The sequence below is a fragment of the Armigeres subalbatus genome, chromosome 1, assembly GCF_024139115.2.
Source record: "Armigeres subalbatus isolate Guangzhou_Male chromosome 1, GZ_Asu_2, whole genome shotgun sequence".
NCBI classification, from domain to species: domain Eukaryota; kingdom Metazoa; phylum Arthropoda; class Insecta; order Diptera; family Culicidae; genus Armigeres; species Armigeres subalbatus.
Window position 1 is genome coordinate 31,455,979 of NC_085139.1, and position 24,079 is coordinate 31,480,057.

Below are 24,079 nucleotides of genomic sequence, written 5' to 3' on the forward strand. Positions count from 1 at the left end.
TCTGATCACTACCTCGTTGTCAGTAAAATTCGATCACGGTTGTCAACTGTATCGAACAAAAGATCACATCGAACGATGCGTTGCAATATCCAGCGATTGTCAGCGGAAGGAGTATCGGCTGAGTACCGCCAGAAGCTCAACGAACGGATAAGTGCAATCAACGTTAGCGACAACATCAACGATCTATGGGATTCGATCCAAGAAGCGGTGAGCACAACAGCACGAGAAGTGGTAGGCACTGCACCGAAGCAACCCAGGACGGGTTGGTTCGATGTGGAGTGTCAAAGAGTGACAGACGAGAAGAACGTTGCCAGAAGCCGGATGTTGGTATTACAAGGCACAAGGAAGCAAGAGCAGCCGAAAAACGAACCCACCGCAGGAGGAAGAAATAATTTTAAGAACAAGTGATTAGCAAGGCGCAGGAAAAAATGGAGCAGAGTGATATGCGTAGGTTTTATGAGTCTTGCAATGGCCTGCGGAGAAAGACAACGCCATCTCCCGTCATGTGCAACGACCAAGAAGGGAATTTGCTGACAGATAAAACCGAAGTGGCTGCCAGGTGGAACCAACACTTCGAGACTTTGTTGAATAGTGGAAGTGACGGTGCATCGGTGAACAGAATAAATATTAGCGATGATGGACAAGCTGTGGAGTCGCCTACACTAGATGAGGTTAAAAAAGCAATTAAAGAGCTGAAAAACAATAAGGCTGCGGGGAAGTACCAGCTCCCGACTGAACTTCTCAAACATGGCAGTAAGCAGCTTTATGAAGTTCTGCAGCATATTATGTCCCTCTCTTTAAGAAAGGGCACAGGCTGGAGTGCGCCAATTACCGAGGAATAACCCGAATAATAATTCGGCGTAAAAAATTATGTCCCGTATTATGTTCAACAGATTGAGACCGCTTGAAGAGTCCTGCGTCGGCGAATACCAAGCAGGTTTTCGTGAGGGCCGATCAACGACGGATCAAATGTTTACTCTGAGACAAATCCTTGATAAATTCCGGGAGTACAACTTGCAGACACATCATCTGTTTACTGATTTCAAGGCGGCGTACGATTCAGTGAAACGGAATGAATTATGGCAAATTATGCTTGAACATGGTTTTCCGGCGAAACTGATACGGCTGATTCGTATAACGTTGGACGGATCGAAACCAAGTGTAAGGGTTGCGGATGAAATATCGACATCATTAGTTACCTTATTGATTGGAATGAAGCAAGGTGATGCACTCTCGAATCTACTGTTCAATATAGCACTCGAGGGAGCGATTAGGAGAGCTGGTGTGCAAAGAAGCGGTACCATTATCACAAGCTCGCATATGCTCCTGGGATTTGTGGACGATATCGATATTATCGGGATTGATCGCTGTGTCGCGGAAGAGGCTTTTGTGCATTTTAAGAGGGAGACAGCAAGGATTGGGCTCACGATCAATACCAGCAAAACGAAGTATATGGTCGCTTGCAATAACCGTGGGTTCATTAGTGGTGGTGGTAGCGAAATGGTGTTGGATGGTGAAAAATTTGAACTGGTAGAAGAATTTGTGTATCTTGGAACATTAGTGTCGTACGATAATGATGTCACCCGCGAGGTGAAAAGGCGTATTGCAGCTGCAAAGATGGGCTTATTACGGACTTCGTAGCCAGCTTAAGTCCCGTAGTCTGCAAACGAAAACAAAACTCGCGCTGTGTACTACTCTGATTCTTCCGGTGGCTTTATACGGCCATTAAACATGGATGTTGAAAGAGGCTGATCGAAGAGCTTTCGGAGTGCTTGAGCGTAAGGTGCTGCGGACAATACTGGACGGTAAACAGGAGAACGGTATCTGGTGGCGTCGCATGAATCACGAGTTGTACCAGGTGTATAACGGGCTGGATATTGTTAGGTTTATACAACACGACAGACTACGATGGGCTGGACACGTTATTCGTATGCTGGAAGAACGTCAAGCGAAGATAATATTTAGTAGAGTACCCAGAAGAGGCCGCAGGCTTCGTGGAAGGCCGCGTACACGATGGCTTTGTGCAGTTGAAGAGGACCTGAGGGCGCTCAATGTTCAGGGCGACTGGAAGCGATTGGCCCAGGATCGAGTCCAGTGGAGAAGGATACTCCATTCGCCGTATGTACATCGAAGAGCTGTAGCTCATCAAGTATCAAGTACAGACCGGACTCGATTATCCGGAGTGTTGAAAAAAATTTCACTTCGGATAATCGAACCCTCCGGATAATAGAGCCATTTTTTTGTTGTTGCTGAAAATTTAAATAATCTTTATTTTGGTTAGGTATATAACATCTAATAAAATATCCCGTTGGTTCGTTTATGGATTCTGACTACCGTTAGAGGTCAGCGCCGATCCGAAAATCGTCGGCGGTAACGTTTGTCATAATTTTGGTCGGCGATGGCTTGGCGATTTTTTTTATTACGTTCGTAACGTAAAGTTTTTTTTCAGGATATTTTATGACATTAACGGGAAAATCCTTTTAATTTCCCCGGAAAAATCTAATGAACTGTCCCTGGAAATTTTTTCAATTTTTTTCGAATTTTCAACAGGAATTGCTCTAAAGTTTTTTTTATGTCTTTATTAGGGAGATTTTCAGCCCGAGGCTGGCTCGTCTCCGAAAACATTAAAGTTTTCACGAGAAATTCTTTGAAAATTTCACGGAAATTTGTTTAGGAGTTTGCCTATGCCTCTTGGCATGCATGCTTCGTATTTAACAGAATTTCCTTGTGATTATTTTAAAAAATCACAAAAACTGTTTCCAACGAAATTTCAACTGGATTTTTTACGGATTTTCTTTGGATTTCTACGTGAAATTTCTTATGTCTATTAGCAATTCTTTGGAAATTCTACGAGAAAATTTCTAAAGACGAAGGGTTGTTTGGTTGAAAGTAATTTGACCGAATACCACATGGTTGAATAATGCGTTAAGCCGAAAGCTATCTAGCCAAATTCCATTTGTCCAATACGGTTATTATGTGGAAAATGGTTTGACGGTACGACCAAACAAGTCATTTGGCCGAAAAAGCCGTCTGCCCTTAAAGGCGTTTGGTCGAATAGGCCTTGTCATCGGAAATTCCATTTGAACGAAACGGTAGTTTAGCAGGAAGGGCAATTTGGCCGAAAATATTGTTCGGCTGATCGGATTATACGGCGAAAAACGTCGACCCGTTCAGCCAAACGCCATTTCCGAACAAATGAGCTGTCGGAGTAAACGTCTTTTTCGGCCAAAATATCAGTTCGGCCGTATGATCTTCACTCGTACGTCGCAAACCGTTTTTGACCTTATGTCATCTCGTCAGGCCAAGCAGCATTTTTGACCAAACGATTTTTTTTTTCGACAGCTCAGGCAAACAACACCATATGTTCATTTCGGACAAATGGCCCTTTTCTACCAAACGACCATCTAGGCCTTTTTGGTTAAATGACCTATTCGATTAGACGACTTTTCAGTCAAATGACCTGTCCGGCCGAACAACATTATCGGCCATATGTATATTTTAGCCAAATGATTTTATGCCAGACGAGTTTCGGATTAATGACATATTCTGAAAAACAACAAACGACCCTTCCCCGTCAAAACATTTGATTTCAACTTAAAATTTTGTGGATTTCAACAGGAAATCCTTGGAAATTTGCACAGGTAACTCTTCGAGATTCCCAAAGGAAATTCTTCATAATTTACCCGGGAAATTTATGGAATTTGCATTGTTATCATCAGTCGTCTAAGCGTATTTGCAAGCCATGGAGTGCGAGTTTGATTCCCGCCCTAGTAAGGAGAAAACATTTCGTGATGTGCTACGTGCTGTGTGATTGTCCTGTCCGTTGTCTAATGCTAAGTGTTAAGTTTTCAGTCTGTGCGAGGTCTGGTCAAAGATCCTGTCTTTCTTTCTTCTAAATTCTACAAAAAGATCTTCCTAATTTTTAAGAAAATTTATTCAGAATTTCAACGGTGTTTTCGAGATTTCGAAGGATATTCTTCAGAATTTTCATTAAATTTCTTAGTTTTTACGAAAAGCTTTTCGACTATTGAACGAAAAAATGTTAGGAGTTTTCGAGAAAAATTGCTTTTTCACGAGAAATCCTCTGGAGTTTCAACGGGATTGCCATAAACTGTCGGCGGCGACGGCGCACACCTCTAACCATCGTGTGGCCCTCTGGGAAATATGGAGGATCCAAAAAATGAAAACTTCTGAATTTTATCGTTAAGCACCATGGTTTTTCTGATGCATTTGTTTTTGTATAATGAGTATGCACTTAATGTTGAGGCTTATACATGATGTGGCCTTCCGAAAATTCCGGAACATCCGTGAAATAAAACAAAAAATAATGAATTCCATTGCATAGCACCATTTGACATTCTAACAACGGAATTTCTTTCATTTGATTTATTCAAACTAAGGCCTCTGCAGTACATAAAATTCATCTACATTCAGCTCGGTCAGTATTTGCACCCCCATCCTCCCCTAAGCGTTACGTAATAAACGGATGTTCCCTAAACACAAGGATTTTTGTTGTTACTATGCGCACACCAGTTCCAGTGTTTGAATCTATACATGGACCACCGTTGGCGAAATAACATTTTTTTCATATAAATATTGAGGCTGTTCACAAATTACGAAACGCTGGAAGGAGAGGCAGCCGGTCATACCGTGCGTTACGATTCATACAAACCAATTAAACCTTCCATACAAAAAGCGTTACGAGGGGGAGGATGGAGGTTCAAAATCGTCAAATTTAGCGTTACATAATTTGTGAACGAACCCATTCCGGATATTCCGGATAACCATTTTGTAGCATGAGTCACAATATCAAAGATGTACTCAGAATGTACATACGAATGTTTAAAAAATATCGGTGCTTAGAATTGAAATTCATAAATTGGCCATTTTTATGAATGTTCTTGATTTCCGTTCCCTTAGGGTTCTTTATCAAAATTCGTCATGCTGAATTTGATAATTTTGATACCTCTCGCACCCTTTTCTATGGAAGGTTTAATTTTTTTTTGTACGAACCGTATCGCTTCATCTGACTTCCTCCGTCCCCCTAAAACGTTACGTAATTTGTGAACAGTCCTTTAGGAAAGCGAGAAAGGCACTATCATTACTAGGTGTCTTGCACATATTGGATACGTTACGGATACACACCGATAATACATATTTCTATTTTTGTAAGATGGGTAAAAACATTACTCCGGATAATCGAGCCATTTTCTCCGGATAATCAAGCCCCGGATAATCGAGTCCGGCCTGTAGCAGTTTTGTCGACCTGCTGCCTGAACATCAGCATTTTGTCTAGTGTAAGGCCATGATAATCATGTCAGCCCATTCATGTCTTGTGCCGTTTATGATGATTTTACGGAGATCTGGTGTGGGGAAAAAGGAAGTGTGTCTTGGCCGCGTTTATGCAATTCTTCGGGTGCTTGAGTTCCAAGTTATTGTCGAAACCAGGCACTCTCATATTTTTGGAGGTTTTGACATAGTTCGACAGTTCGTCGTTGGCAGAATTCATTTGGAAGTTGATCAAGATTATTTGCATGTTGTCTTTATGCGGACTGTTAATGTTTTGTCCAAGACTGTGGGAGCTGATAAAGTGCTGGCCTATCACAGCAGCAATCTCGGCAGCAGGGTTGCCAAAAATACAGATTAATCTGTATTTATAAAGATTTTTTACTAGTTTTTGAATACAGAATCTGTAATACAGATATATAGATTTTTTCAATCACGATCTGTATGTACAGATATTTTAAATTTGTATTTATTAGATCTGTATAATATCCAACATTTTTTTTTTTAATTGTTTCATAAACGCGATTACATTTTTTTTCTAGCACGGTCTGACAGTTCCTTAATTTCAATGTGGTGAACTGAAAAAGGGAATGGCGGTCTCGTTTCGTGCATACTATGACAGATAGCAATAGCACAAACAAACAGACATAACACCTGTGAATTTTTCATCGTTAACTGATTTACTGGCCAATTTAAATAATCATTAGTTGGTCAATCAATCACTCGTGGCGACCGCAACAGATGTCGTTAGTGTTCGTACGACGATTAATTTTATGAGTACATGTTAAATGTGTTATGTCTGTTTGTCTGTGGCAATAGGTTTTCGCCATAAAAGTGAAGAGATGCATCATCTGCGAATGAGAAATAAAACGGTATGTCGGGTGACTGTATATTATGTTTTTGCGACTCGGGTTTTGTAATTGGTTTGTAATGGTTTTGTAATTTACTAAACATAAACAAAAACTACACACCAGTTGTTATTTTATTTTACAAGTACGTCCATTTTTTAAGATTTGAAATGTTGGAAGTAAAAATTACTTTGATATTAGAAATATTCTCAAAGTACATAAAGCTAAAGGGGGAGCTTTAGCTTTATGTACTTTGAGAATATTTCTAATATCAAAGTAATTTTTTACGTCATATAATTTGTTAATAGCTCTCAACGGTAATCTTAACATCTTTTTACGTGTCTTGTGACTTTCAGTAATATTTGTGTGATGGTTATGATTTTCTTTCCAAAAGTTAGTAACACATTGTTACTTTTACAGGTGAATGTTTATGTTGATAAAAGTGCCGTAACACAATATTTTATCTGATTTTTTCAATTGATTGATAGACGTAAAAAATGGTGGTAATAACAATTCGATACAGATATCGATACAGATTTTTGGAGTACGAAATACAGATGAAAAGATTTTTTCCGTAAAAAATACAGATTTTCATTTGGCAACCCTGCTCGGCAGGTGTTATAAAGCGATCCATGAAGTCATTGTTGTCTAACAGAATCAAAGGTGGAATGTGGAATGGGACGTGGTTTATTTTTCAAGATGTTTGTTTCCAGAATGGCTTAGCACAGACAGGGAGAGCGCTGATCTTATTGAAAAAAACATTATTTCTGAGGTCCACTATTCTGGCCTTGATCATTTTGATCAAGCTATTGCAGTCTGTCTTCAAAGAAGTCAGATTGGTGGGTTGACATTTCTCAAACAGATCAAATCTTTGATCGAATCACGATGTGAATTGGCTTTGCTTCTGCTGAGGTTGTGTCAAATTTACCAAGTTGTCAACCTCTAGGACCACCGGGTAGTGGTCAGAGCTGAGCTCTCGGTACACCACCAGATGGGAAGTGTTGTTGTCCATGTTGGTGAGGAAAATGTCCAGGATCGTATGAGCTAAAAATCGGTTCAACCGAGATGCTCCAGGTCTCGTTGAAGGATGGTGGCATTTTGGTAAGGGTATGAGATAAGACACTTTTTCCTGACGAAACGAAACGGAACGAAATTTGAAACGTCTATGTTGATTCGAAACGAAACGAAACGAAAAATAGATTAACTTTCGAGACTTTGAAACGATACGAAATTAACGTCCATTTAATTCGAAATTTTTCGAAACGAAACGAAATTTTATTTTTTTTTCCGCGGGATTTTTATTCAATTTATTTTATATTATGTACACTCAAAATGATTTTCACTTAAGACTTACATGAAAACATATGCGGATATTTTCCATCTAGTTTCGATTGTAGAAGATAAATGATTCGTTATTCACCGTTCTCAATTCACCGTTATTCACCGTTATTCACCGTTCTCAATTCACTAAAAATTGTAATTAATTTGAAGTGAATTGCAATTCCAACAAACACATAGATTTAAAGTGAATTGGCAATTCTATTTTGCACAATATCGTGTTAGTGATAATAATTCCCGTCCACTAGAAGTGAACGGGACCAAAAAACAGTAATGAAATATTAGTTCCATACTCAAAGACTTAGTTTTGTAAATTGCTCTCATGATGTTTCTGCTGCACAATTCTTCATTGGCGATTGGTGAAAAATATAAATACTTTCTGTCTGAGTACCCCACTCATGTATTTTGATTTCATTTTCTTTAAGTCAAATAACTGCTTTGCGACCAATAAAATTACAGTAACAGATGAACCAGTCTGTGATAAGCTGCCGTGTTCCCGTTTACCATTGGCGAAAAGGTAATACCCCAGAATTTGTTGTCTCACTTTCAAAGGAATTCATCGTGGAGTGGGTGCTCCCGAATATGATCAATCCCGAATCTGATCAATATTTCCATTGAAAAAAAATATTTCATTTAAGACTTATGTTATTATGCTGAAGCATGCTTTATATTCATTCATCAGCGTGGTTTTATGGTATTGATATAATCAAAACCAGAATACCTGAATATAGTATACGCAAATAGAGAATTGATATTAGCACACATCTAAAATGCACAAAGATATGTCTTTCAGATTGTGTTTCAGAAATCGCAGTTTTTTATTTTTTTTAGTTTGCCAGGCATAAAAAAATAATTTTCTCATACAAAAATTTATAACAAAAGGATATAATTTCCTTCCAAATTCAACCTTTTTATAGAAGGTTCGGAGACCCATAGTCTTATATACATTTAACTCGACGAACCAAGCTAGTGCCTGTTTGTCCTTGTATTTGTGTTTGTGCATATGATGCAAGATTGTTGTCAAATTTTCATTCTCAATCGACTCCAATTGAGTGAAAGAAACAGCTGCTATGGACAGTATGAGCCGCTCACGCCATTACAGTCAATTTAGGATTACGAGAGGAAAATTAGTTTGATACTCATTATTATGAGATTATAAGAGGAATGCTCTGCATCTCCGTGAGTGCTACGAGAAAGGAATCTTTAGTTTGTTGAAAAAGTAGTTCATGTGAAACCACCTTGGTAAGCGACTAAATATTTATTGTAAACAAAGTTATTTTGAAAAATCGAAGACGAAAACCGTGTTTCAAATCAATCCAACGTAAAACCATGTGCTTCGTTTAAAGTTTTCAGGAATCACTCCACGACATTGCCTCTTTGACAAAGTTGTACTGATCTAATTCATATCTGATAATATTTACACTATGAGCCTGACGTCTTAAATATTGAGTCGGATCGGATCACTTTTGAAAAAAAATGGTATAGAATACTTAAAGATATTTTTTTTTCTTTTGGACATTTCTAACAAAATACCGAAGAAGTATTTGAACCGGTGTCAGCGAAAGTGGTACATGTCACATTGAACAAATTTTCCAGGACGCATTTTTCCAAAAACTTCGAAAATAAAATTCAAAGTTGCAATTTTCTGCAACTAAACTGTACCAACGTTATGACTGATGTACCCCTAAAGGTAGTAAAAAGAAATATGCGAAGTTTCTTGACAAATACCATATTGAAAATCAAAATAGGACTAACATCTGTTGCGCATACTCATAACCGGCTTAAGACCAGAACAGTATCATGAGTTCTATCCAAACGTTTCTTTACATTACTGAATAAAAAAAAGTGGTACTTCCCATTTACATGCCACTAGAATTGATATATCGCCCTACTGGTTAGACGCTGAGACAGAGAGGTGTCACCAACATTCCAGAATATAACAAAAATTATGCTACTATTCTTTCAGCTTATCTTATATCTGGTCGACGATGGATACAATTCGATCAGAAACTGAGAAAATTGTATATAAATAAAAATAAAAACAGCTTTACCTTATAAATTTTGGCTTTAAGCGCAGTATGAGAACAGAATAAGTAAGAGAACTCGTATGCTATAGAAAGCATTCAACAATAAAAATAAGCTCTAACTGTAAACTTTTATTACATTAACTAGCTCAATGCTATCCATTTGAGCTAAAAATAGCTTTATCCTTATATAATTTGATCATCATGCATAGTTTAGAAGCGAAGAAGTAGTTTTCTACCTGTGGAACTCTCATCAATAGTTCGGGTCTCAAAGAGGCTGAGGACCCTCCGTTTCATTCAATTCAAATCCAGCTGGATAGAAGATTATGAATGAGCATTTTAAGAAGCTTTCGAAAATCAGGGTTTTCGTTTTTCAAACGTGTGCATATAAGGACTTGCATAAGGGATAAGCTCCAAACCACCGATACATGATTGCATTCAACAACTAAATTTTCTGAATAAATTTTTGTGATAGTGTAGTTTATTTCTTCTTTTTTGAAGGGTTATAACACTTGACCACTAAAAAGTTTCTGTATCGTTACGTTTACTCCTACCTGCTAATGTGTAACACCAGCAGATTTATGTGAACATAAATTGAATGAACGAAATGAGTGCGAGTTGGCTCTTGTTTCGAGCAGCAGAACGATCGCGCGATTTGCCGAAATTTTGTGTTTTGTTTTTCCTTAGGACGGTTCGTAAGTAAATTGATGAATATATTTTATTATTTTTACAGCATATACTGTTATTGACAAACGCTCTATATTGTCGAATAGAGCTCCCTATTATTCACCTTTCCCACTAACACAAATTTTCCTTCCCGAGACATCTATGAAGATAGTATGGGTTCCCTGCATCTTCATTAGTAGATGTTGAACTAACATTCCTTCCCTTCCTTCCGTGATTGTAAGGACGTGGCCAGGTATACAACTGCTACTGTATAGGAAAAGTTACTCATCCCAAGTACCAATTTGCGACAATATACAGTGGATTGCTCAATTGAGCATTGTATAGCCACCCACGATTTGTACAATCACATATGCTATGCTATGCTACATAAATTGAATGAACGAAATTGCCATTGTGATATATCTCAGAAGTTAAAAAGTGCATATCTCCAGATTTAGTTGTCAAAAATCACTTTTTCGTTATTCCGTACAAGATCTTTGTAAACAGAAGCCGGTGGTGTTAAAACACAAAATCAGCAAAAATGGTTTATGTACCACTTCCGCTGGCACCGGCTCATTTGTCGACTCATAATGGGATTATGTAGTAGGCGTTAGAAAAAAAATAACATTAATTTTTGAAAACAGCTTTATGATTTTGTTCTGCGGCGCAGCCAAAAATTTTGATAATACACGACCGTACGAGACAGTATGGTTTAGGTCTAAATTTGTTTCGATATTCCGCGGAATTCCGTTAAATTTCGTTTTAAGCAAGTTTTTTCAGGCGAAATTTTTGTAATTTTACGAAACGAAACGAAATCAAGAAATTTGATTTCGCCATGCTCAAATTCCGCGGAATTTCGTTTCGAACCACCTGAAACGAAATTTTTCGAAATACCGCATATGCTTACATTTTGGTTCAGTCTGTTGTTCCCTCGGGCTTTATGCTTTGTGTTGATGTCACTGGCGATGATTATCGTCCACGCCGCCGGGTTTGTTATACTTAAGAGCCGAAATAATCACCTTCACGAAGCAACTTCGGACCGAATATTGACAAACGTCGCATGACTATTCAAAACATAGAATGACTTACTCAGTTTTCTTCTTCACATATTCATTCATTTGATTGTTACTGAAAATGGTCACTGCGTTTAAAGAAAACATAATTGGCCTCAAGATTGGCCCTGATTATGTTGACTTTTGGCACTAAAATTGTCCCTCAGCTTAACGTCGGGGTAAGATTTATGTGAGTAATTGTTGAAATCATCGTTTAAGTGTTTAGTTTAACAGTAATTTATTAGTTTACGAAATCTAAATAAATACTCACTGACTGATATTTGATCGGAAATTGTCAATGTTCAGCCGAATATGAATATGTACGAAGTGAGGGTGACAAAGAAGGCCGATGGGCTTCACCAAAAATATTCGATTATTTAAAGCTCTGATCGGGATGACGGTGGTGGTCGTTTGATTCGGTGATCTTGAAAGAAACTGATGTACGCTTCTTGATGCGCCTTTAGAACCACTAATACCAACAAAGCGATTGTCCGAATCTTGCGAGAAAAATTATCTGTCATTGATTGTGGTTCTGTTATGAGTTTTCTTGTTCGATTTAGTTTCACTCTCTCCTTTTCTAACGTAAAATTGTTGGCCCTGAAAAGCACCAACTTACTTTCAATAATGCCGCAAATAACTAATTTGACAGCAGTCCGAAACATGCGAGAAAAGTTCCCTTGAACTGATTTATCGCAAAACTGCAGCAGACGCCATCGTTGAAGGGGAATTTCGGTGCCCAACCCATGCCGTCCACAGTGGAAATACATTTTCTGCAGAAACAATACCGCTCCATAGGCCTCCACCGTTGCCGATTATGGGATCGCTGGAATCTCGACACTCGTAAGCCCATTAGCTCCCATTAGCCCCTTTGTTAATTATTAAGGGCACTTTTAATGGTTAATGAAGAGGCGGGGCCAATGGGCTTACTTTATTGAATACATAAAAGCTGCTTTTCTGTGTGCGCGAGCCATTTTATTCGACACTAGCAGACCCGACGAACTTCGTTTCGTCTAAAATTGATTTATTTTCTGATTAGATCTCGAGTTATGAAGAAATTGGTGTTTCATTTGTATGGGAGCCCCCCTTCCCAAAGCGGGGAGGGGTCTCGAACCATCTTAAGAACCTTCCCCGGCCCCAAAAACCTCTACATACAAATTTTCACGTCGATCGGTTCAGTAGTTTCCGAGTCTATAAGGCACAGACAGACAGAAATTCATTTTTATGTATATAGATTCCACAGAGAGCGTTCGAATCGGCATCAGAAAGTAGTCGTCAGTGGAGGTCGTCAGCGTGGTTACTGCTGAGAACTCATTCCGAAGGATGGCCGTTGGATTGGATTGTGTGGATTGATTTTAAGTGGATTCGCGAAGAATTTGCTTCAAAATGACAGAAAATGTAATGGCTATGATGGCGTCAATAGCGGTGGTGGGTTCTGCAGAAAATGTGTTCGTCGCGGTAGCTTCTAGAGCCAATCAGCGATACAGTTAAATGTTCCCGACCTTCTGACCTTTTGTTTAATACTTTTATTAATTGGAGATGCACATTTTTGAGTTCTGTCCAGAATCACAATTTCGTACAAGATTCCTGATTCCTGTCCTACGTGGGGTGCTTGGACCGTTGCTTTTCTCGATGTACATCAATGATCTACCTTTAAATCTGTCACATTGTAGATTTCATCTATATGCAGACGACTGTCAATTATACATATCAGGAGTGCCTGATACAATATATGAAATGGTAAATCGAATTAATTCTGACATTCCGAGTATCTTGCTATGGTGCGAGAATAACGGACTGATACTCCACGGAGGAAAAACCCAAACGATTATTTTTCACACTAAACGTGCCGTTCTTGTTAATGTACCATCAACAAGAGTGGGTAACGATGTCATTGAATATTTTAATGTAGTCAGAAATCTTGGCTTAATGATGGATTCTAACTTAAACTGGACATCCCAGGTTAATGCCGTTTGCAGTAAAATTTATAATGCCTTACACTCGCTTGTCTTACTGAGACATTGTACTCCCCAACATATCCGGGTTCAATTGGTTAGGTCTCTCTTAGTTCCATTGTTTGATTATGGAGATATTTTGATTGGCCTTGTAACTAAGAAAAATTCAAGAAAACTTAACCAGGTGTTCAATGCTGTCACCAGATATGCATTTACAGGTATGTTCCGATTTTATCACGTTCCGATTTTATCACGCTCCGATTTTGTCACGCTCCGATTTCGTCAACAAAATTATTCCGTTTTTATCAACACGAAAATTTATTTATTTGTTTTAGATTTAGCTTTTAAAATACAATAACTTTGGTTAGTTTTTGGCCAAATGGCTTTTAAATTTTCATGTAGACGACACAGTCAGATGAAATAAGCAAAATAAATAAATAATATTTCAAGCACTAGGGGTATTAAGGCCGTAACTAACAAGAGAGGATTCTTTTCACCGACACCACCGCATTGAAGTAAAAGTGACAAGATGCGGGTCTTTTGCACTTTATTCCTTCAGGATGAAGGATTACATTGTTATCTGGCGTTCTGATATAACTGATATTTTTTCGGATGTTCTAGGTCGTTCAAACTGTCCTGGAGTACATATCCTCGAATGTATCAGGAAATATGTCTACAAACAAACGGTCCTAAGCTGAAAGATATGTCCAAAAATATCTATGTAATCATAAGACAAGAATTGATCGAGTTTTGAAGAAACGTAAACTATTTCAGCGTCTCCAAAACGTCCTGGAGTTCAGAACACCCGATATACCCGATACCCGATCAACCAAGCCCTGGACGACGTATTCGTGCATTGTTGACCATCTTAGCGGGTACATTGTGCGAATATGATTTCACTCATTAATTTTGCACGCAACTACAGGCCTTACCATTTCTCCAAAACATTCTTGAGTTCGATACAGTTCAGAACATGTGATCTACCCGATCAACCAAGTCCTGAACGATGCAACCGTGCATCGCTGTACATCTCAGCAGGTGCGTCGAGCTGGTAGGATATCACTTAATTCTTTTACAAGCTACAGTGGACCCTCCACGAGCTGATGTTCTAAGACTCGATATCGAATCGTGAACAAATGATGTCATACTATTTTTTTAAGGTTGCTCTAATAGTCGAACAATTTTCAAAGAACTTCTGTTCCACATCTCGATACAGACTGAATTACATCTCTTCAAAACGTCATGTATCTCAGGTCACTTCAATAGCAAATTTTCAAAACGACTTTTACCTATCCAATGAATGATGTTAGATATGATATCCCAGTGAGTCCATTAAGCTTATATGACTTCAATCATCACATGTACTAGCCATTGCAGGCCTTTAGGTTGGCTAAAATATCCTGGAACTCGTATTGTTTGATGTAATCATCCAAGTCCGTTATACGCCTTAACAAAAAAGTCCGCAGTCAAATTTTTCGACACAAACACCTCCTTAGTTATTGTGCATCTAGTATCTAGTAGGACTTTGGACATATTCTTCTTCTACTTTTTCTATGGCTCTACATTCCAACTGGAACGTAGCCGGTGTAGCAAGTAGCTTTTAGAATAAAAATCGGAAATTAAAAAAAACTTGAATTTAAATGAAAATTAAAATTAATCAAACTAAATATTAGATTTTATTTAAATTGAATTCGATCAAACCCACCGTGCTTCACACGCGAGTGAGCAAGAGCCCTACCACTTGACATAACAAAATGTAAATGAGTCTCCAACTGAGTGCCTGAATATAGTTCACCTACATATTTCGATTTGGCGGTTGATCTCTCTAGCAATGCAAAAATCGTGCGGGCAGCGACCCCACTAAAATCCTTTCAGGGTCTATTAACCTTTTGCTCGTATCCCTCCCATCCATAAACTTCTGAGCGGGTAGCAAACAGGCTGATTATGACTGTTAGCTAGAATGAGAAAAAATAGTGACAGATGTAATTGTCGAGAGGACGATTCAATAACTCGGCTTATCACGAAAATTCAACTTCGTTGTTTTCTTGATATCCGGTGCCGAAGATCGTGAAAATGGGTTAATCTGAGGATTTGAAAGTCTCTTCTCGATCACTTTGAACTGATTAGTGGAAGAGGCAGCAGTGATTCCGAAGTTGTCCTCGCGCCGTGGTTTGAATATTGAGGTAGAAGTGATTTAAATTCGTTCAATCAGTTTGCTTTAACAAATCCTTTCCCAGATCGTAGATAGCCGTAAAGTATATTTCGTGCAGTGAGAAGGCGTGCAAACACTGCCGAACAAGAAAGGTAAAACGTGTGTGGAATTAGTGTGTGCGATAAAGCTTTAAAACGTGCATGTGCAACGGTTCTTTTAAATTCCTATCTATAAAGGTTCGTGGCCTAAGCTGCATGTGCCCGATCACACCACATCGGACAACGTCATCGCTGACCCCACCATCAGCTTCAGAGGTGTCCTGGGTACGCCCGGAAGAGGGTATCGTACGCCAAAAGCGTGCCCTAGGCAGGGCGAGAACGAGCGACCGTTCACCGAGTTCATTCGCTGCGATTTTCCGCCTAGTTCCGTCGAGGAAAGGCACCCGGCTGGTTCACTTCACCACCCCCCGTTCATCTCCTGTTCATCCGTCATCAGTCGCCGGGCGGCAGCATAAAAAGGTCGTGAGTACTCATTCGTGAATGTAGTGTTGTCCTTGCGCAAGTGACTTTGAGAGCCCGCTACCGAAGGTTGTACCGGTCAGCGTGGCATGAACGAAATAGCATGAACCGTCGCACGAAACCGAGAGATAGGAAAGCACACGATATAGAAACATAACCCCAAACACGCACGTTGACTAGCTAGAGGATAGATGAAGAATGGGAAAGGTAGAAACAAGTAGAAATAGACACTGAATTATATTATAGCGCGCCGCGCCTAAAGTTAGATTCCTAGGACTTGTATAATAAATTGAATTGCACTGAAATAAATGAGCTTGATGGTAGGACATGGGAAGATGTACGTTTTTAAAATGTCTTATGAGGAGTGAAACTGGTTGAATGTTTTTAGGTCACACGGGAGTTCGGTAGTTTTTTAGTATTTTTTTGATGTATAGGGGAAGTTGGCTCCGAAACCAACTGGAGTACTGCCGAATCGAATACAGGTCAGTACAAAAAGTGAATGGAGAGGCTTGACCGATGATGATAAAACCCCCATTTGTTGAATTTAGCATCGGTCGACGATTGGAACACTTTTTGGTCAATTATATTTTTTTTTCGCTATCCTCTTGTCCTATTTGAACAGTAGTAGTCAGCCATCTTGTTTCCCGCCCAGAAGTTTGGGAAAATAGGAACCTTCTCCTGAAAGGTCTCGTAGTCGGGCACACTCAACCTTGGTAAATGGTCTCCCCTCGGGAGTGGCGCATAAACCATTATACTTAAAACGGGAACTCGTACGGCTGACGGGCTATAAATGGCGCCCAACGTGGGGCCAACGTTAATTACTTAAATTAGAATTAATTATCAAAAATTGAATTGACTCACGTTTTTCCTTGATTTTTTTTCCTTCATTAATTTAGTTTTTTCGCAGAAATTCTCGCAATCCATAGGTTAAGTTTTACTATCATCACCCTAAAAAGGGAAATGGTATGTTAAAAATATAATATTGTTTGGTAATAGTACTGATGATAATTAGAACTTCAAATTACCTTTTTCATTTGATGTTTTGTTTAGATGCACTCGAAATTTTGAATTTATTCCGCTTTCAGACATCGTCTCGTCAAGGGTAGTCGAGCATCCTCCCTTTCCGCGACATAACATCGATCTCCTCCTGTTCCCTCCTGTTCCGATAAGATTTTGCTCAAGTCAATTCCACTGTTGTTTTGGTTTCCATCCGAGAGATTCCATAGATCCACATTCCACATTCCTTTCGTATTATCTCGGAACGGCATACGACGGAGCAAAAATATCCTAAGGTTCCTTCCACTCGTTCCGTTCCTTGCTCCTTGGTGGTTATTAGATATAACCCTAGACTTTTGTTGAAAAGAATCCCCAGCAATATTCGCGACCGCGTCGCTGTTCACGAGCAGCTTCGAACAAAAACATCGAAGCAAAACATGCTTTTTGCAACAAAACGCCACTAGGGAACAATCTTTTCCGCATTCCTCCTGTTTCGGCACAGCACCATAGCACATTTTCCGCTCTTGTTCAACACTTTTCCGACCGTTTTCACCACTTTTCCGACCGATTCCACCGAAAGATTTTTCCCGGACACTTAGCGACATTTTAATTCACGACGAACTGTCAAACTCGGTTTGGGTTCTCACGTAGAGTTCACGGCGTTGGCTAGATTGAGTGACGACGGATGAATGAGGTGATGTTGGCATGAATGATTTGCGTATACGAGGGGTGCACGAATGGATAATTAACGTGTCATGTTTTAAGGAACAGTTCATTCTCGGTAAAAGTACTGATGGTAAGAATTGTTGCAGTATCAACTTTTTTGAGCTTCGATTAAACCGATAACGGTTTCTAGACAAAGTCTGGTAGTTAATCGATGATCGGAGCAGACCCCCACTTTTAAGGTGAAGGAAATTGCGTCCGCTTTTTGGATAAAAATCTGAAGTTGGATGTCAATAAACTTCACCAGATAAGCGTTTTCACTGCGGTGATAGTTTCTGGAATTTCTTGTCCCGTGCTCAGTTATTATACTGAGGTTGGTAGAAATATCTTTAACCCAATTTTTTGTTTGTTGTTTTTCTATATTTTTTTGTTTTCTTGTTAATTTGTTTTTTCTAAATGTGGTGTGGGTATAAATGCGTAGCCAATAGCCAATTTTTCAACTACAGTTTATTCGCCTGATCAATATCAAGTTTTCCATAAAGAGCTCCTCTATCATTTTGTAAACTATTCATATTATTTTTAGAGGTAGTTTAAATTGTTTTACAATCACAGATAAAGTTCTGCTGGAGACCGGAGTTGAGAAACGTTGATGGTCAGTAACAGACGTGATCTACTGATTATGGTCTGGAAATAGAGGAGGAGTCTCACGACGATGAAACCATATGACCCCTGAAATTATTGTGATTGCAAAACTGATTAATTTACCTTCGAAAATTTGATTGATTTTTGAAATTATGGTTTCAATGATCAATCAAATTTTCGAAAAACTAGCGCGGAATGATGTAGCAAGTAGCTTTTAGAATAAAAATCGGAAATTAAAAAAAACTTGAATTTAAATGAAAATTAAAATTAATCAAACTAAATATTAGATTTTATTTAAATTGAATTCGATCAAACCCACCGTGCTTCACACGCGAGTGAGCAAGAGCCCTACCACTTGACATAACAAAATGTAAATGAGTCTCCAACTGAGTGCCTGAATATAGTTCACCTACATATTTCGATTTGGCGGTTGATCTCTCTAGCAATGCAAAAATCGTGCGGGCAGCGACCCCACTAAAATCCTTTCAGGGTCTATTAACCTTTTGCTCGTATCCCTCCCATCCATAAACTTCTGAGCGGGTAGCAAACAGGCTGATTATGACTGTTAGCTAGAATGAGAAAAAAAATAGCGAGAGATGTAATTGTCGAGAGGACGATTCAATAACTCGGCTTATCACGAAAATTCAACTTCGTTGTTTTCTTGATATCCGGTGCCGAAGATCGTGAAAATGGGTTAATCTGAGGATTTGAAAGTCTCTTCTCGATCACTTTGAACTGATTAGTGGAAGAGGCAGCAGTGATTCCGAAGTTGTCCTCGCGCCGTGGTTTGAATATTGAGGTAGAAGTGATTTAAATTCGTTCAATCAGTTTGCTTTAACAAATCCTTTCCCAGATCGTAGATAGCCGTAAAGTATATTTCGTGCAGTGAGAAGGCGTGCAAACACTGCCGAACAAGAAAGGTAAAACGTGTGTGGAATTAGTGTGTGCGATAAAGCTTTAAAACGTGCATGTGCAACGGTTCTTTTAAATTCCTATCTATAAAGGTTCGTGGCCTAAGCTGCATGTGCCCGATCACACCACATCGGACAACGTCATCGCTGACCCCACCATCAGCTTCAGAGGTGTCCTGGGTACGCCCGGAAGAGGGTATCGTACGCCAAAAGCGTGCCCTAGGCAGGGCGAGAACGAGCGACCGTTCACCGAGTTCATTCGCTGCGATTTTCCGCCTAGTTCCGTCGAGGAAAGGCACCCGGCGGGTTCACTTCACCACCCCCGTTCATCTCCTGTTCATCCGTCATCAGTCGCCGGGCGGCAGCATAAAAAGGTCGTGAGTACTCATTCGTGAATGTAGTGTTGTCCTTGCGCAAGTGACTTTGAGAGCCCGCTACCGAAGGTTGTACCGGTCAGCGTGGCATGAACGAAATAGCATGAACCGTCGCACGAAACCGAGAGATAGGAAAGCACACGATATAGAAACATAACCCCAAACACGCACGTTGACTAGCTAGAGGATAGATGAAGAATGGGAAAGGTAGAAACAAGTAGAAATAGACACTGAATTATATTATAGCGCGCCGCGCCTAAAGTTAGATTCCTAGGACTTGTATAATAAATTGAATTGCACTGAAATAAATGAGCTTGATGGTAGGACATGGGAAGATGTACGTTTTTAAAATGTCTTATGAGGAGTGAAACTGGTTGAATGTTTTTTAGGTCACACGGGAGTTCGGTAGTTTTTTTTAGTATTTTTTGATGTATAGGGGAAGTTGGCTCCGAAACCAACTGGAGTACTGCCGAATCGAATACAGGTCAGTACAAAGAGTGAATGGAGAGGCTTGACCGATGATGATAAAACCCCCATTTGTTGAATTTAGCATCGGTCGACGATTGGAACACTTTTTGGTCAATTATATTTTTTTTTCGCTATCCTCTTGTCCTATTTGAACAGTAGTAGTCAGCCATCTTGTTTCCCGCCCAGAAGTTTGGGAAAATAGGAACCTTCTCCTGAAAGGTCTCGTAGTCGGGCACACTCAACCTTGGTAAATGGTCTCCCCTCGGGAGTGGCGCATAAACCATTATACTTAAAACGGGAACTCGTACGGCTGACGGGCTATACCGGCTTTTCAACTTAATATTCTATTAGCATTTTCAAGACGAATTTGGTACTCATATGACTATCGCTCTTGCTTTTGCTCGCTATTTTGTATCTTTCTCTATAATTCTAATGTTCCAGCAATCGCTAGAACCATGAACCGTTTCCGTTTATATTTTATACGTTTGATTTGACTATTCTAGCAGTAGCCACTAGAATTGGAAATGAACAAAAAAATAGTTTCCTACATCCAATTATAAATTCTATCAATTGCTTTCTCCCAACTACCACATTGGTAGCTCGTAAACCAAAACGAACCTCTGGCCGTCAACCTCACCCGATAACTCCAATAAAATTCCGCATTGGGCTTGCCAGAACTTGTACATTGAAGATGAGTGGCTAGTCCCAGGCAAACATCTGTTGGTTCCCTGTGCAAGAACAGCTGATCTGCTCATAATGGAGTAGCATCTACGGGCAGTCAATCAAGCTCAAGCTGAAGAAATGAAGTAGTCGTTTTTTATTCAGATATTTTCTCAAGCTTAATGTAAGGCCTCTTTAGATTAAGGTACCGCTATTTATACCCTTCCAGAAACGGCTTATACCAACTCTCAAAGGCGCGCCCCTCAATCAGTTTCGGCTCAACAATAAGTGGGATAATACTGATTTTGACCATGCATCGGTACTGCAGTTCAAACATATTTTTGTGTCTTCTTATGAGTTCCGGATTCGTTTTTGTACAGAGATCTGATTTCATTGCGTTTGGCATTTCTGAATCTCACCTTTACACAGAGCTCTAATCAGTCAGAGGGTTCAGCAGATCCACCAAATTCGTATCCGCTTCTTTCCTAATTAATCAGCGATCTGGAGCTTTGAGATTAATGTCATCGGCTTTAAAACCAGCCTAAGATTGAGTTACGTTTTTATAATTTACTCCATTGACTCCATCCAAAAGTGGCAAAAGGTGGGTCATCTAAAAGCAGATTATAGTCGTTCCATACTTCCGACCATCACTCAAGTATTAACAAGAATAGTAAGAACTAGAGCACAGTGAGGTAGATCTTTCTCCGTAATGCACCACGAAAAAAGGTGTCTACCCAGCATTACAGGCTCCGTTAACTGCCTGGCTAATTGTTTCACCCCCAGGCCATTCATCCCCTCGGCATGGGTCGCCTGACACCTTGGGATTCGGGGTTAGGGACGTCATATTGTCAGTTTCAGTGTTTAACCGAGCATGGTGATATGACCCGATTTACACCGTTACGCACTACTTCAGAGTATCCATATCCCAGCGTAACGGGACGACCGAACCTTACTCACCATCTCTGGATTTACAATCCTGCGCTTACGCTCCAAAGGCTAACTGAAGACCCCTTAGACATCTTATGATCATGGAAATTAGAATCCTATGCTTTTTGAACCGGATTTGATACGTATTCCAGAAAATTGAGTTTACATTATTGGATATATTGAGTATATGCCAAAAATAAGAACATAGCAAAACCCATGCTTAATTAACCTGGCAGATTCCTCAAGCTGAACTCCAGAATGTTTTGGAGTACCTTGAACATCCCAAATTCGATTTGCATGATGCGTATATGCTTATTGAACCAGGTATGGTACATATCGATGTTGAGGTCTTTGCAAAAAGCCTTGGTTGTTCGATAGATATTTTAGGTTGAACTTGGTAACGTTTTGGAGTACCTTGAACATCACGTATTCGAGAAAATTGATGCGCATGTGGTAGATACCGTAGACTGAAATCGAGAACGTTTTGGAGGACCTTAAGCATCTCATATTCAAAAAAATGATCACTGTTCTTACGATCAAGATGACTAAACTTGATTGAGTGTTTATATTTTTTAAAGAATGTGATACAGGATCCTAATATTGAAGTTTAACCTGCAAGCTGTCAGAAGCAAATTTTCCCAAGGTTTTGGATATCTAGGTCTTCATGGTATAGTCAAACTTGACCACCAGTATTATTCCTGGGTAGCCGACATCCTGATGAAAATTTTCTTACGGATCTTCCATAAATTACGTCACGCTCTCAGTGGGAGGGGGATAATTTTTTTATATTTAGGTAGCCGACATCCTGATGAAGATTTTTTCTTACGGAACTTTCATAAATTACGTCACGCTTTCAGTGGGAGGGGAATATTTTTTTATATATTTCATACAAAAAGTGAAACGATTAAGGGATGACAGATTGAAAATTTATAATTTTTGCGTGACATAATTTAAGGACGTTACCTTGATGTACTCCTTACTTGCCAGGACCGTCAACCAGTAACCATTGATGTTCAATATACAATAACTTTGGTCTCTTTTCACTAACCCTTGTCTCCCACGAGCATGTTCACGTGGTTTATAGACAGTCCCTTAGCATTTAAAAATGTTAGAACCTGCAAATCTAACATTTTCCCAGCAATATATCATTTTTACTAAAATTTTAGCAAAAAAAAATCGTCGAAGAAAATTATTCCGATTTTGTCACTGTTCCGATTTTATCAACTGAAACGCACGGACCGTGTTGATAAAAACGGAACATAACTGTATTCTGAAAAAGTTCGACCATGTATCTAATTATAAAAAGGCAATTTTTTTCCTTGTTGGGTATTTTATTCACTGCGACCATTTGTTAGATCTATTGTGATAGAAAAAGGCAATACTTGGATGTGATTTCACAAGTCATTTAAAGCTTAGAATCTGTATCCAAACATTCAAAATTATAAATGACCCTCCAATTTACCTTCGAGATTTCTTCAGACATGCGTGCTTTTCAAGAAGTTCATTACTGATCGTTCCTAGATGCCTTTCAAATAGTTTAAAAGAATCTTATCGTTTACGAGCCATACAAATCTATCTCGAAATCAAAAGAGTGAAAGAAGTTTTTCTACTTTTGAAAGAAATTTGAATAATTTATTTAGTGTATAGTCATTGGTATTAGATATTGCATAGCATAAGCTTTGACAATCAATAGGTGATTACTTGTGTTACTATATGGAGTTTGTTAATAAATAATAAAATAAAGCTGATCCTAGACGAATTTTATTCGGGGAGGGGGCTTTTGTCCGAATACCGTTCGGCAGAATGCCATTTGGCACTAGGCCGAATATTGTTTGGCCGAAAGGGTCGTTTGACCGAAATGGTCTTTTCGCCGAAAGGGTGATTTGGCCGAAAGGTCTTTTTCCGAAAGGTTCGTTTGGCCGAAAAGGTCGTTTTGCGAAAGGGTCATTTCGCCGAAAGCGCCATTTGGCCAAAAACTCGTTGGGCCGAAAGGGTCGTTTGGCCGGAAAGGTCATTTGAAAAGAGAGAAATTGAGAGTGAGAAGAAAGACGTCTCAATTCTCATTCCTCATTTCTCACTTCTCTCTGCAAAAAGTGAGAAGCGGGAAGTGAGTAATGAGACGTCTTAGTACTCACTTCGCACTACTCACGTTCCACAGTGGGAAGTGAAAATAAGGAGTGAGATATGAGACGTCTCACTTCTCCCTCCTCATTTCTCACTTCTTGCTGTAAAAAGAGAGAAGGGCGAAGTGAGCAATGAGACGTATCACTACTCACTTCGGGCTTTTCACTTTTTACATCGAGAAGTGATAAATGAGAAGCGAGAAGTGAGACGTAGCATTTATCAATCTTCATTTTTCTCTTCTCACTCTAAAAAGTGAGAACCGCGAAGTGAGCAATGAGACGTCTCACTACTCTCTCCACGCTCCTGAGGAGTCAGAAGAGTCTGGCCAAAAGGGTCAAATGTCTCAATTCTCACTGTAAAAAGTGAGTAGTGCTTAGTGGGTAGTGAGACGTCTCACTACTCACTTCATGCTTCTCACTTTTCACAGTGAGAAGTGAGAAATGAGGAATGAGAATTGAGGCGTCTCTCTTCTCACTCC

The 24,079-nt window shown here is 39.4% G+C and overlaps 1 protein-coding gene and 3 long non-coding RNA genes across 6 annotated transcripts in view; 3 read left to right on the forward strand and 1 right to left on the reverse strand.

Annotated features, from left to right (window-relative positions):
• Window positions 1-17,470, reverse strand: part of LOC134208247 (uncharacterized) — a 157,354-nt gene extending 139,884 nt beyond the window's left edge. The window contains exons 1-3 of one of the 3 annotated variants that reach the window (XR_009978573.1): window positions 16,862-17,470; window positions 16,698-16,784; window positions 14,997-15,121 (exon numbers count right to left, since the gene is read on the reverse strand). This is a non-coding gene — a long non-coding RNA (uncharacterized LOC134208247). Of the gene's footprint in view, window positions 1-14,996; window positions 15,122-16,387; window positions 16,621-16,697; window positions 16,785-16,861 lie in introns of those variants that run through there. The other 2 variants (XR_009978571.1, XR_009978572.1) reach the window with 2 other exon arrangements.
• Window positions 1-24,079, forward strand: part of LOC134208246 (uncharacterized) — a 525,640-nt gene that overhangs the window by 139,855 nt on the left and 361,706 nt on the right. The window lies entirely within an intron of this gene.
• Window positions 15,295-15,728, forward strand: LOC134208243 (uncharacterized). The gene is made up of 3 exons (XR_009978568.1): window positions 15,295-15,349; window positions 15,404-15,470; window positions 15,555-15,728. It is a non-coding gene; the product is annotated as an uncharacterized LOC134208243 (long non-coding RNA).
• On the forward strand, window positions 18,547-19,348 carry LOC134208244 (uncharacterized). The gene is made up of 3 exons (XR_009978569.1): window positions 18,547-18,936; window positions 18,991-19,057; window positions 19,142-19,348. It is a non-coding gene; the product is annotated as an uncharacterized LOC134208244 (long non-coding RNA).